The 15,323-nt window shown below is 42.3% G+C and overlaps 1 non-coding gene across 1 annotated transcript; it reads left to right on the forward strand.

Moving 5' to 3' along the window:
* Positions 1-1,156: 1,156 nt before the first annotated feature.
* On the forward strand, positions 1,157-1,294 carry LOC119924647. Its single transcript, XR_005449349.1, has one exon. It is a non-coding gene; the product is annotated as a small nucleolar RNA SNORA7 (small nucleolar RNA).
* The last annotated feature ends 14,029 nt before the right edge of the window (positions 1,295-15,323 follow it).

Raw genomic sequence — 15,323 nt, forward strand, 5'->3', positions numbered from 1 at the left:
TGAGTTGCTCAAAGTCACACAGCTGACAAGTAGAGGAGCTGGGATTAGAACCCATGACCTCTGACTCCCAAGCCCATGCTCTTTCCACTGAGTTATGCTGTTTCTCACATAACCATCTGTAATTTTAATGCCCACTTCCCACTCTAATCTGCAAACTCCTTGTGGACAGGGATCGTGTGTACCTACTCTATTGCATTATACTCCCCGAAGTGCTTAGTACAGCACTCTACACAGTAAGCACTCAATAGGTACCATTGATTGATTAATTGATTGATTGATGCATTCATTTTCAATATGCAGTTGAATGCTTCAACACCAGTCTCCAGAACTTTTCAATACTGTTGCAATACCACAGTCAGTTGGTCTTCCTAAGATAAATGAGTAGTTTTCAGGGAGTCTGAAAGCAGGACAGATCATTTTTGCTGCCTGAGATACTCTTCACATCTTCACATTTGCTGAGCTGAGTTTACCTAATGTTTGCTGAGCTGAGCTGAGCTGTGCTGACAAAACCACCTTTGGGGGAATCCTAGTTCATTAATCCCTTCCACCTTTGAATCCACTTGTTACAAAATTGACATCAATGTGCTTGCTTGCTTAGTTGACCAAAAGAGTCATTAGATCTATTTAGCAGAGGTACTTGTCAGATATGATTTCTGATTGGCCACAGGTCAGTTAGAAGGCTTGTACACTGAAGAAATCCACAGCACTCCTGCTTTATCTGCTCCAACCAATCTCACATTTTTCTCTCCTTAAGGGATTCAAGTAAGATAAAAATTACTTGCTGCCAGCTCTCCTTTTCATTAATTTAATAAAGAGCTAGGCCATCCTACCAAGAGAAACTGGTGGAACCCATGCACTTTCTCACTATATCAAAATAAATTGGCTAGGGATTACTGGATGGTCTCTTGTGGACTGTAGGGTTGAAGAGGGGTATTTGTTGAGGTATTTGTCTGTTAAGCACTTGATATGTGCCAGACACTGTACTAAGCACTGGAGTAGATACAAGCTAATCTGGTTGGATGTAGTCAATGTGCCGCACAGGGCTCACAATCATTTTACAGGTGAGGGAACTGAGGTACAGAAAAGCAAAACTGACTTGCCAAAGGTCACACAGCAGACAAGTAGCAACAGATTAGAACCCAGGTCCTCTGACTCCCCTCTCTCATGGTTGCACCTGGAATGTTTCCAGTACTCTACCACTTTCAACTACGGGAGAGAGAGTCAAGCAGAGGCATAACTATTCCATTCCTAGTTTGGGCAGTGGCTAGTGAGTGGAAGGCAATCTGCTACAAGTCAAAATTTACCTGTGCTGGGCAATAGCTGCATGGGAAAGAGTCGAAGGTGAGGAGACTCAGGTTTATTGTGCCAAAGGAGGCAATGGTAAAATGCTTCTGTATTTTTACCAAGAAAATTCTACTGGTACACTACCAGAATGATTGCAGCTGGAGGTGGGGCATTCTGGGAGAGACGTGTCCACGGTGTCGCTATGGGTTGGAGACGACTGTAAAGCATAAGACAAGACAAGACCTCTGACTCCCAGAGCCATGATCTTTCCACTAGGCCATGCTGCTTAGAAAATAACTGTGAAGTGCAATCGATTTCATTATTTCTGCTTTTACCGAGGAAGATTTTAGAGAGGTTCCCTTAGCCATTTTTATTTTTGAAGCAAACAGGAGAAAGAAACTGGATCAAATTATGGTAACCATGGAGGAGTTTTAAACAAAGAAGCATAAAGAACAGAGTTCTATCCAGTCCAATAGTCTATCTTTGACAGTGGCAACAGGGTGACCTTGATAATTTCAAACAAGACACTGGGACTCCTGGATGCATTCCCTAACTGTAATTTATTTCAATATCTGCTGTCTCCCTATCTAGACTGTAAGCTCCTTGTTGAGTAGGATCGCATATACCAACTCTATTGTATTGTACACTCCCATAAGTGCTCAGTAAACCCCACTGATTGATTGAATTCTGAGAAATGGGAGAAAAAGTGATAGAATTCTGGGTTGATGTATCATTACAATGATGGGGCTATTTCCAATGCAACTCTTAGCTATAAGAAGGCCATCAAACATAATCCTGGGAATTACAGTAGAGAAGTGGCATGGCTTAGTGGAATGAGCCTGAGGTTGGAAGTCAGAGGTCATAGGTTCTAATCCTGACTCAGCTACTTGTCAGCTGTGTGACTTGGGGCAAGTCACTTAACTTCTCTGTGCCTAAGTTACCTCATCTGTAAAATGGGGAGCCCCACGTGGGACAACCTGAATACCTTGTATCGACCCCAGTGCTTAGAACAGTGCTTGGCACATAGTATGCACTCAACAAATACCATCATTATCATTATTATTATTATTATTATAGTACACATGAGTCTTACTTTTATACCCGCAAATTAATGAAACCTGAAACCATAGGCCCTAGCCCTAACCCTAACAAGTGAGTAATCAGAAATACACAATCAGTTGAAGGAAAGACAACACATTTTCTGAAAGAGAAAATCTGCTGGAGGCCTTTAAAGGGTCGGAAAGAATGAGGATAAGGGAAACCAGTTGACAGAATCTATTTAGATGTTCAAAGTCCTTTAACAAGGTACCTAACTAAAACCTTTTTAAAAATGGAATAATCATGGGATTGGAGGAAATGTTCAATCATGGTCAGAAAAATCTACTAAAGGAGATGAAACAACAAGTAGAGACCAGTGATCACGTTTTTTGGAATAGAGAAATATAAATTGAGGGATCCTTTAAGGACTGGGGGCTAGTACCAGTTTTGTTTAACATGTCCATGCTTGATCTAGAAGAGGTGTTGTGCAGGTAAATTTCAAAGTTTGCAGATGACACTAAACTTGTCCTGATTGTGTCAAATGTCATGCAGTTGGAGGTAATCAATCAATTAAATGTATCTATTGAGAATTTACTTTGTGCAGAGCACTGTACTAAGCACTTGGGAAAGTGTAATACGATACAATTGGTAGATACGATCTCATTCAATTCATTCAATCATATTTATTGAGCACTTACTGTGTGCAGAGCACTGCACTAAGCTCTTGGAAAGTACAATTCGACAACAGAGATAATCCCTGCCCAACAATGGGCTAACAGTCTAGAAGGATAAAAAATGATGTATTTGTTAAGCGCTTACTACGTGCCAAGCACTGTTCTAAGTACTAGGGAAGATACAAGGTTCTCAGGTTGTCCCATGTGGGGCTCACAGTCTTAAACCCTATTGTACAGATGAGGTAGCACAGAGAAGTGAAGTGACTTGCCCAAAGTCACACAGCTGACAAGTGGCAGAGCTGTAATTCGAACCCATGACCTCTGACTCCCAAGCCCATGCTCTTCCCACTAAGCCACACTGTCCACAAGGAGGTAAGAGGGCGTCTTAAAGCTGAAGATTAGTCCAAAGAATGTCAGGTGAGCTCCCTTCTAGGCTGGAAGCTTGCTTTGGGCAGGGAACGTGTCCGCTAATTCTCTTGTATTCTCCCAAATTCAGTGCCCTGCACATATTACTTGCTCAATAAATATGACTGAGTAAGTGCAAAGCAATTCCTTTAGGGAAGAATCACCTGCAGGATGATGGATTTGGAGCTACAGATACGATGCAGGAAAGGAACATTCACTTGTCTGTTCAAAGCAGGGCTCAAGGTGTAGCAGCAGCTCCAGAGGCCATGAAACTTCTGGGTGTCATTGGGAAAGGCATGGAAAACAAAGCAAAAAAAGCTTTTTTCTGCTATGATTTAAAACTTATGTTTTTACACTGGAAGTTTGCATGCAGGTCTGGTCATGCAGATCTGGTCCCTCCACTGCAGACCAAGCAACCACTCATTGTTTATGTACTCTCCCAAGATCTTAGTACAGTGCTTTAATAATAATAATAATAATAATAATAGTATTTATTAAGTGCTTTCCATGTGCAAAGCACTGTTCTAAGTGCTGGGGAGGTTACAAGGTGATCGGGTTGTGCCTCGGGGGGCTCACAGTCTTAATCCCCATTTTACAGATGAGGTAACTGAGGCACAGAGAAGTTAAGTGACTTGCCCAGAGTCACACAGCTGACAATTGGTGGAGCTAGGATTTGAACCCATGACCTCTGACTCCAAAGCCCATGCTCTTTCCACTGAGCTGTGCTGCTTCTCTACTGTGTGCTTTGCACTCAGTAAGTGCTCAATAAATACGATGGAATGGAAATGAATGAACTTTGGGCAGGGAATGTGTCTTTTTATTGTTGTTGTATTTTCCCAAGCACTCACCTCTGGAGACTGTAAACACTCAGTATATACAACTGAACATTAGGGACACAGGTGCCAACTTCAGCCGAGGAAGAGGACCAAAATGGTGTTTCTGCTCTCGTTGCTCACCAGCAGTGGCAAGCCCTTAGCCAAGCTTTCTCCTGCTCCCTGCCATGGCTGGGGTTAGACTGCCTCCGGCTTCCAGTCATGGCTGGGAACAGGCCCTCCCCTGGTCCTGAAAAGGCCTCTCACTCCTGTAAGATGCTGAGCTGATTTGGGAGTTTTCTGCCAACTTTTGGCACCTCACTGGAAGGATAAGGCTCTTTGCCTACTCCACCAGGACACTCCCTCTGTCTCTCCCCTACAACTACCTATCCCCCAGAAGCAGTGCAGCCTTGTGTAAAGAGCACAGGTCTTGGAGTCAGAGGAGCTGGGTTCTAATCCTGGCTCTGCCACTTACCTGCTGTGTGACTTTGGGCAAATAATTTATCTTCTCTGTGCTTCAATTCCTTTATCTGCAAAATGGGGATTCAAGACCTGTTCTTCCTCATAGTCAGACTGTGGAACCTGATTATCTCATATCTACCCCAGTGCTTAGTATAGTGCTTGGGACATGGTTAGCACTTAACAAATACCACAATTATTATTCTCATTATTCTCATTCTCATTATTATTATTATCATCATCCCTGTTTCTCTCTCCTCCCTGGGTCCTGGAGTCCCCATCCAAGTATCTGCCCATATTCAAGAAGAGCAGTTGGCCTGTGACTGGGGAACTCCGTAGTGTAAGGTGGCTCAGAAAAGGACACTCAGCTAACTTCTCTATGTCTCAAATCCCCCTTCCCCTTCAAAATTTGGATTTTAGTCTATGAGCTCATGGGTGCCAGGGACTGCATCTGACCTGATTGTAATGTATGTATTGCAGCACTTGGTACAAAGTGTGTAACACTGAAGCAGCATGACCTAGTGGAAAGAGCAAGGGCCTGCATTAGAGGACCTGAGTTCTAATCCTGGTTCCATCACTTGTCTGTTGTGTGACCTTAGGCAATTCACTTCACTTCCCTGTGTCTATTACATTACATTACATTTGTAATGTGGGCATTAAGACTATGAGTTCCATGTGGAACATGGACTGTGTCCAATCTGATTAACATGTATCTACCCCAGCACTTTGTACAGTGTCTGGTGCATAGTAAGAGCTTAAAAGGTACAATAAAAATATCACGGTCATTATTATCATTACTTTTAGTAAAGTAGAAGCAGCTTCTTTTAGGAGAAGCAGCGTGGCTCAGTGGAAAGAGCATGGACTTGGGAGTCAGAGGTCAGGGGTTCTAATCCTGACTCCACCACTTGTCAGCTGTGTGACTTTGGGCAAGTCACTTAACTTCTCTGTGCCTCAGTTACCTCCTTTGTAAAATGGGGATTAAGACTGTGAGCCCCACGTGGGACAACCTGATCACCTTGTATCCCCACCAGCGCTTAGAAGAGTGCTTGGCACCATAGTAAGGGCTTAACAAATACCATCATCATTATATTATTTATTGAGAACCTGGGTGCAGACCACTGTGCTAAATGATTGGAAGTTACAATAGAAACAATGCACTCGGAGTGCAAAAATATCATAAGCTTTAATTCTATTTGTTCTGATGATTTTGACACCTGTCTAGATGTTTTGTTTTGTTGTCTGTCTCCCCCTTCTAGACTGTGAGCCCGTTGTTGGGTAGGGACCATCTCTACATGTTACCAACTTGCACTTCCCAGGTGCTTAGTACAGTGCTGTGCACACAGTAAGCACTCAATAAATACGATTGAATGAATGAATGAATATTATTACTACTATTAAATATTATAGCAGACTTAATAGGTAAAGAGAGTCATTGTAAATCAACCATTTTTTGACTGACTGGCATTTACTGCACCTGCCATCTAATATTGCTAAAGTCAGCACTAAGAAAGCTTGCTTTTGTCCTTAAAAATAAATAGCTGTGGTACTCATTAAGGCCTTGCTATGTGCCAAGCACAGCACTGAGAGCTGGGGTATATACAAGATAATTCAATATAAATATTTGCTATTTCATATGGGGCTCATAGCCTGAAGAGGAGGGAGAACAAGTATCTAATCCCCATTGTACAGATAAGAATATGGAGGCACAGATAACTAAAATGTCCCAAAGAAAGCAACTACTTTTTCCCAGATTAGAACACAGTTCTCCTGACCCCACAGCCTGTGGTCTTTCCACCAGTCAACACTGCTTCTCAATGTACTGAACACTTAGGCACGTACAAACAGAGAAGCAGCATGGCCTAGTGGAAAGAGTGCAGGCCTGGGAATCAGGGGACATGGGTTCTAATCCTGACTCTGCCAATTGCTTGCTGTGTGACCTGGGGCCTGTCACTTAACTTCTATGTGCCTCGGTTCCCCTGTTCTCCCTCCTACTTAGACTGTGAGCCCATATTGGAGAGGAACTGTTCCCGACCTAATTAATGTATATCTACCCACATCTTCTATCTTATCTTCTATCTTAGAGAAGCAAGGTGGCTCAGTGGAAAGAGCATGGACTTTGGAGTCAGAGGTCATGGGTTCAAATCCCGGCTCCGCCAACTGTCAGCTGTGTGACTTTGGGCAAGTCACTTAACTTCTCCGTGCCTCAGTTACCTCATCTGTAAAATGGGGATTAAAACTGTGAGCCCCCTGTGGGACAACCTGATCACCTTGTATCCTCCCCAGCGCTTAGAACAGTGTTTTGCACATAGTAAGCACTTAACAAATACCATTATTATTATTATTATTATTACCCCAGCACTTAGAACATTTGGCACACCGTCAATGCTCAACAAATATCATAAAGAAATAGAAGCACAAGACAGATTTTCTGCTCCTAGGAAATAGGAAGACAAGCATAAAACTATATTTACAAATTGTGGAATCAGAGTTAATGATTAAGTGTTGAAATAGATATACTTGGTTGTAGAGTTTGAGATGTTGGGAATTAATTGGGGAAGGCTTATGGGAGGAAGTGGGATTTTAGGATGGCTTTGAAAATGGAGTGAACTGAAGCCTGGGGGATCCAGTGGATTTGTTTGGTTGATTGACTGATTTTCAGGGGGAGGTAATTCTTGGCCAGGGGAACAACAAAAACAAACGGTGGGAGGTGGGCATGATGAGAATGGGAGGTAATCAAGAGGTGATCTTGGGAGGAGCAAAGAACTGGAGGTTGGGATATAGTAGTTGAAGAAAATATGTAAACTGCAGAAAGTTGCTGGAGAGCCCTGAAGCTAGTGAAGAGGAATTTTCATCTGACAGGGAGATGGGCAATCATTTGAGGTCTTTGAAGAGTCATGGATCAATTAATGTTTCAAAAAGATAGTCCAGTAGCAGTGTAGAGTATGGAGAGGCAGCATGGCTTAGTGGAAAGAGCATGGGCTTTGGAGTCAGAGGTTGTGGGTTTTAAGCCCAGCTCTACCACTTATCAGCTGTGTGACTTTGGGCAAGTCACTTAACTTCTCTGTGCCTTAACTACCTCATCTGTTAAATGGGGATTAAGACTGTGAGCCCCACGTGGGGCCAGCTGATTACCTTATATCTACCCGAGCGCTTAGAACAGTACTTGGCACATAGTAAGCGCTTAACAAATACCATCATTATTATTATGATGGGAGCAAGATTCTGCAGATAGAGAGGAGGATGAATCAGTCATCTAACTATGATAGAACCAGAGCTCGACGCAGGGGGAGTGGACCTGTTTGGGTGGAGTAGAAGGAGTGGATCTGAGAGATGTTTTGAAGGAAGATGCAGCAGGATTTAGAAGTTGATTGGATGTGAGAGCTGAATGAAGGTCAAGGATGACTCCAAGGTTACAGCCTTCAGGAGGACAATGGTATTAATGAATGAGGTGGGAAAGTTGGGAGGAGGGGAGCATTTACAGGAAGGAAGATGCTTACTTCAGTTGTGATGCTGAGTTCGGGGTGTTAGTGGGCCATCACCCTAGAGGCAAGTGATGATGAGAAACTAAATAGCAGAAAAGTCAGGGCTAGAGGAATAGGCTGGGGAGTCATCCAAATAGAGGTGGGTGACTCTAAGAGAGGAAGTGTAGAGGAAGAAGAGCAGGAGATCCAAAGCAGAGCCATGCAGAAAGAGCCCTCACAATTAGGAGATGGGAGGTGGAAGAGGAAGCTGTGAAGAGAACAGAAGGAGTGTAGCCTAATGAAACAAGCAATGGCTTGGGAGTCAGAGGACCTGGATTCTAATCCCAGCTCCGTCTCTTGCCTGCTGTGTGACCTTGGGCAAGTTGCTTCACTTCTCTATGTCTCAATTTTCTCATCTGTAAAATGAGAAATACTTGTTTTCCTTCCTAGTTAGATTATGAGCCCCCTCTGAGACAGGGACTGTGATGGTGATTATCATGCACCTGTCTGATTATCTTGTATCTACCCCAGTACTTAGTATAGGAGTTGGCACGTAGTAGGAGGCCCTTAAAAATATTTTTATTATTGTTGTTATTATTAATAGTTACGAACAGAAGGAGAAGTCAGAGAACTAGATAAGTACAGTATCTGAAGAAACAACATCTGTTAGCATTTTAAGTAGACAGATGATTAACAGCATTGAAGGCAGTTGAGAGACAAATGAGGATTAGGAAGAGTAGAACCTGTTGGTCTTAGTTATCACATTTGCTGTTAATTATGGAGAATGTAGACTTGATGGAGTCTAGACTGGAGGCTTGTTGTGGTCAGGGAATGATGAAATCAGTGAATCAACCAAACAAATCCACCAGATCCCCCAGGCTTCAGTTCTCTCCATTTTCAGAGCCATCCTAAAATCCCACTTCCTCCAGTAAGCCTTCTCCAATTAATTCCCAACATCTCAATTTCTACAGACTCAACAACTAAGTATATTCAATTCTACACTCAATCATTAACTCGGATTCCACTATTCGTATAGTTTAATGTTTGTTTTCCTATTTCCTATTATATTCCCTCCTATTTCCTCTTATATTGTACTCTCCCAAGAGTTTAGTATAGCGCTCTGCATACAGTAAAAGCTCAATAACTATGATGATTGATTGGGGCAAAAGGGTTGAAAACTTGACTGCAGCATGTAAAGGAGAGAGTTGGAGGAGAGGAAGTGATGGCAGAGGGTTTTTAGGCCACACTTTCAAGGAAGTTGGGTGGAAAGGGAGGAAGGAGATGGGGCAATAGCTGGAGGGACTGTGGGATCCAGAGAAGGTAATGCACTCTACTCAGTTTAATTACCCATCAACATAAATGTAGACTCCAGGGGTGAAGGGATGTGTGGAAAGAGGAAAAGCAGGTGAGGATGAATTGGTAAAAGCAAGTTTGCCCTTGTCCTTTCCCATTTAGAAGGGATTACAGGAATCCAACAGAAAGTTCTTAAAACTAAGTAAATGGTTCTGGATCTCTCCATTGTCCCACTCTTTGTTGTGAAATTCAGTTTAAACACAACCTATTGTTTTTCAGTTCCCAGTGTTTAAAAAATGGAGAAGAAATGTTCAAGGTTGTTACTGTATAACAAACAAGCAGCACTGAGAGTTTTTAAAGGCAAACATTCCCCAAAAGATATACAAATATACACAATTAGAAGAATGCTAAAACTAGAATCATACCCTTTACAAGATGCTATATTGCATTATACAATACATACTGGAATGTAACAAGAAAAAACCTCAAAGAAGAATATAATCAATAAACAAGGAAGGGCACGATTTAAATATGACAAAAAAAAAACCCATTCCAAGTGAACGGGCGGTATTATTTCACTCCAATCACACATCGACATACACGTACACAAACCCATTCAGATAACTTACCTATCTGCAAGCATGCCTAAACTTTGCTATTTATTCAAGAGGAAGGGGGCTGAATTACAATCCAGTTAAATATCCCTATGGGTAGAAGAACAGAAACCCACAACAGCAAGATGGAGAAAAATTCTGAGTTTCAGATTCCCAAGATTTGGTCCGTCATGGCTATATTTACAAAACAAGGCAACCAAAGCATGGCTCCAAATACCCACCCATTCCTGTAGCCAAGATGAGATTCATTCATTCAATCCTGCTTATTGAGTGCTTACTCTGTGCAGAGCACTCTACTAAGCGCTTGGAAAGTACAATTCAGGATGAAAGTCTTGCACCCATTAACTCTGGCTTTTGTGTCTCCACTTTTACCAAGGCCTCAAAGATATGGCCACAGATGTCCTCAAAGGCAGAGGCAGGGGAACGGTGTAATTGAGCCTTCCAAGAGACTCCAATGCTAATGTCTACCATAAGCTAAAATGCCACCTCCTTGTTAAATACCCATTTATTCATTCAATCATATTTATTGAGCACTTACTGTGTGCAGAGCACTGTATTAAGCACTTGGAAAGTACAAGTTGGCAACATATAGAGCTGGTCCCTACCCATCAGTGGGCTCACAGAGTAGAAAGGGGAGACAGACAACAAAACAAAATATATTAACAAAATAAAATAAATAGAATAGTAAATATGTACAAGTAAAATAAACAGAGTAATAACTCTGTACAAACATACATACAGGTGCTGTGGGGAGGGGAAGGAGGTAGAGCCGGGGGGATGGGGAGGGGGAAAGGAAGGAGGGGGCTCATTCTGGGAAGGCCTCCTGGAGGAGGTGAGTTCTCGGTAGGGCTTTGAAGGGAGGAAGAGAGCTAGCTTGGCAGATGTGTGGAGGGTGGTCATTCCAGGCCATGGGGAGGACGTGGGCCGGGGGTCAACAGCGGGACAGGTGAGAACGAGGTACAGTGAGGAGGTTAGCGGCAGAGGAGCGGAGGGTGCAGGCTGGGCTGTAGAAGGAAAAGAGGGAGGTGAGGTAGGAGGGGGCCTACCTCACTACCCATGCCAGTCAACACGCTTTATTATGAAAACAGAGGGAGTTATAAAGGAGCATGTGGCCTTCACAGGCACTTTGTGGGCAGGGAACATGTCTACCAAAGCTGCTGTATTGGATTTTCCCTAGCACTTAGTATTGTGCTCTGGGAAGAGTAACCACTCAATAAATATGATTGAGTGATTGATCAATCATCTCTAATAGACTTTTCTTTATAGCCGCATCTAGCGGAATTAGTCAAGAAGGCCACAGAGAATCCAGAATAATATGTATATGTTATTTACATATCTGTGTGTACCGTATATGTACACACATGTCAGTGGGTCATATTCTCAGGCAATAGTCAAGTTAATACTCTATTATTCTTTCTCTTTTAAAAAGCCACCTCCTTTGGGAGGCATTTCCAGGTTCATCCTACACTGTAAGCTTCTTGTTGACAGTGGATGTGTTTATCAACTCTGTTATATTGTACTCTCCCAAACACGCAGTAGAGTGCTCTGTGCACAGAAAATGCTCAAAAATAATAATGATAATGGTATTTATTAAGTGCTTGCTATGTGCCAAGCACTGTTCTAAGCGCTGGGGTAGATACCAGGTAATCAGGTTGTCCCACGTGGGGCTCACACTATTAATCCCCATTTTACAGATGAGGTAACTGAGGCACAGGGAGTTAAGTGACTTTCCCAAGGTCACACAGCTGATAAGTGGTAGAGCCGGGATTAGAACCCATGACCTCGGACTCCCAAGCCCGTGCTCTTTCCACTGAGCCACACTGTTGATTAATCCCCCCACTTGCATGACATTTCTTCAGCAACCTCAGCACTCTATTAGAGTGAAACCTCCTTTTTGGCAGGGAACCAGTTACTTCTTTGAGTTTTACTTTACAAAGTGCTTAGTACAGTGCATTGTACCCCAGTGGGCACTCAATAAATGCTGTTACTAATGCTTGTCTGTTTACTTATTTATTTTTAGCAATTATCCACTTGGGATTATCATTTGTACTTCTTCTTACAGTCTTTAAAGTACTATATATTTGTCCTTCTACTTCTGCTTGTCTTAAACCTTGCATCATATGAAATTAGAAGCCATTACTTTATAAACATCTTCAATCAATGTGTCCCTATGTTTTGAATCAAAGTATTACTTTTTTAAGTCTGTTATTGCTGGTAAAAGTAGTGGTAGTAGTATTTATTAAGCACTTACTGAGTGCATACTACTGTACTAAGCTCTTGAGAGTATAATACAGTGGGTAGATACAATCCCTGCCCACAAAGAGCTTACAATATGAGACTGACAAAAAAAGAATTACAGATATGGGAAGAAACAGAGAATAAAGATATTTTCATCATTGCTCTAGGGGTAGGGGTGAATACCCCAGTGTTTAAGAGGTAGGAAAACAAATGCATAGGTAACACAGAAAGGAGGGAGAATACGGAGGAGAAATGAGAGATTAGTCAGGGAAGGCTGTCTGGAGGAGATTACTTAGACTGTGAACCCCATGTGGGCCTGGGACTATATCTGACCTGATTAACTTTGAATCTACCCCAGAACTTAAAACAGTTATTGAAACACTGTAAGTGCTCCCCAAATATTATTATTATTATTATTATTTTAATACAACATTTAATACATAATAATCAATGTATTATTTTAATACATTAATGATGTCGAGAGGGGGTAGTTTATTGGATATGAAGAGGAAGGGAGGTCCAGGCAGGAGCGAGGGTGTGCACAGGTAGTCGAGAACCAGAGAGAAAAGATTGAGACACAGTAAGTAGGCTGGTTTTAGAAGAATGAGTTGTGTGGGTTGTGTTGTAGTGGGAGATGAATGAGGATAAATAGCAAGAGAGCTAATTGAGTGTTTAAGTAATTGAGTGTTTGAGTGTTTCAAGTGCTTAGTACAGTTCTCTGTATACAGTAAGCATTCAATAAATATGACTGAATGAAATATAATTGAATGTATAAAGCTGAGGGTGAAGAGTTTCTGCTTGATGTGGAGATGGCTGGTCAATCATTGGAGGTTTCACAGGAGTAGGGAGATGTGCAGAAGTTTTCTAGAAAAATAATCTTTGCGGCAGAATGAAGTATAGACTGGAGTGGGGAGAGGCTGGAGGCAAGGAGGTCAGAGAGAAGTCTGATTCAGAAATCAAGGCAAAATATGGCAAGTGATCCTTCTCACTCCCAGGTCCATGTTCTGAGACGTGGCTACAGAAATAGGAGGGAAATCAGGAGTGGGCAGTGTTTCCAGGAGAAGACAGCATAGAAGGCAGATGAGAGATTGGAAAGGATTAATAATAATTATAGTATTTGTTAAGAACTTACTATGTGCCAAGCACTAAGCACTCGAGTAGATACAAGGTAATCAGGTTGTCCCAAGCGGGGCATACAGTTTTAATCTCCATTTTCCAGATGAGGTAACTGAAGCTCAGAGAAGTGAAGTTACTTTCCCAGGGTCACTGGAGTAGGATGGAGTATAATAAATGGAATAGAATCTGTTGGACTTGGCAAGAAGGAGATCATTGTTTACCTTGGAGAGGGCTGTTTCTGTGAGGTGGAGAGTAGCAGGGGGTAGATGACAGAGGTGAGGAAAAGGAGATCACAGTAAAAAAATTCCCCTTGAGGAGTTTGGAAAGCAATGGTAGGAAAGAGATGGGCTGGTAACTGGAGGGTGCTAGGGGGTTGGTGGGGGTGACGGGGTAGGGGATAGTCAAGAGAACGTTTTCTTTAAGATAGAGGATACATGGGCATGTGTGAAAGTAGAAGGGAAGGAGCTATTAGAGAGAGAATGGTTGAAGATATCAGTTGGGAAGAGACTGTTTAATAAGGTGAGAAGAGATGGAGTTGGAGGTCGAATGAATAAACGAACTCCAGATTTTTTTTTCTTCTCCACTCCTTCTCATTTACCCACTATCATTAACCCAGATTCTTCTCAACAGCATAGAACAGGGAGTGACAAGCAGACTCTGAAGAAAGTCATTAGAAATCTTTGCTGAGCTCCCACTCTTCCCCAGACCCCCAGTTGGGAGACAATGTGTGCAGGGAGGTGGAAAGATATCACACTATTTTAGCTGCAATAACAGGTGCAGGCACCTCTAGCAATAGTTGCTTTCAAGGCATTTCCAGCTTCCTCCTCCAGCTGCTTCCGAAGATGGGATTTTGAGTAAGGTGTCATGGTTGAGAGACGAGAATGTACTGACTAGAAGCCATCAATGGTTAATAAGTGGAGAGACTACAAATTACAGCAAAGTCAGGGCATTATGCAGAAATTTGCTCAGCAGGCCAACTCTGTGACCTTTGCTGAAGTATATTATTCCAAATAAAAATCATATGGAGTGAAGAAGGGGGAGATCGGGCATAGGTCTGACATGAAGCTTTTTCTAGATTGGCTTGAGGAACTGTAGATAACCTTGTTAACTTGAAATGGATTATTTGTAGAGGAGAATCTGGTTTATTTCTAAGAATGCTTGTTTTGTACAGAAAAGGCTGAGAAAACATCCCCACTGAGTTTTTATCAATGTTGTGAATACCCAGAGATTATGCTACCTTCAACCCGACAAATAAATGAGATTGTGGTATTGCACTTTATCGATTCAAAAATGTCTCCGATTCCCTATAGTTCTCAGTACAAGGGATATTGGAACAAAGGCTTGATAGATGGAAACAACCCCACAGAGAGATACTTACGCAGTACTGTCTCAAGCACTTAGTCCAGTGCTCTGCACACGGTAAGCGCTCAATAAATACAATTGATTACTTGATTGATAGACTCTCAATGCACACCTTATCCTATCAATCTATCAATCAATAGTGTTTATTGAGTGCTTACTGTGTATAGAGCACTGGACTAAGCACTATCTGTTCCCTAGAGAAGTGTAATGCTGTACTATTACCGTAGCAATAATCGTCATCAGGCAGATTTATAAGGAAACAATTGAAACCACAACCTCTGGGCAATCATACAGACTCTGCCCTCTATGGTTTTCCCTTCAAGGTGGTAAGGAACACCCCCGCGTGGACCTCACTCTTACAAACACTGGAAACAATAAAGGAAACCTTTGACATTAATTAATCTCTCCAGAGGTGAATCAAACTGTGGTGGATGACAGGAATATGGCCTGAGGGTCTGTCACACATTCATAATTCCCAGTCCCAGCCCATCTTCGTTTAGATCTGGGGGGGGGGGTGTGTGTGTGTGTCTTGGAACAGGACTTAGGTGCTCTCACTGTGGTGAACAA

Source organism: Tachyglossus aculeatus, chromosome 2 (genome assembly GCF_015852505.1).
Source record: "Tachyglossus aculeatus isolate mTacAcu1 chromosome 2, mTacAcu1.pri, whole genome shotgun sequence".
NCBI classification, from domain to species: domain Eukaryota; kingdom Metazoa; phylum Chordata; class Mammalia; order Monotremata; family Tachyglossidae; genus Tachyglossus; species Tachyglossus aculeatus.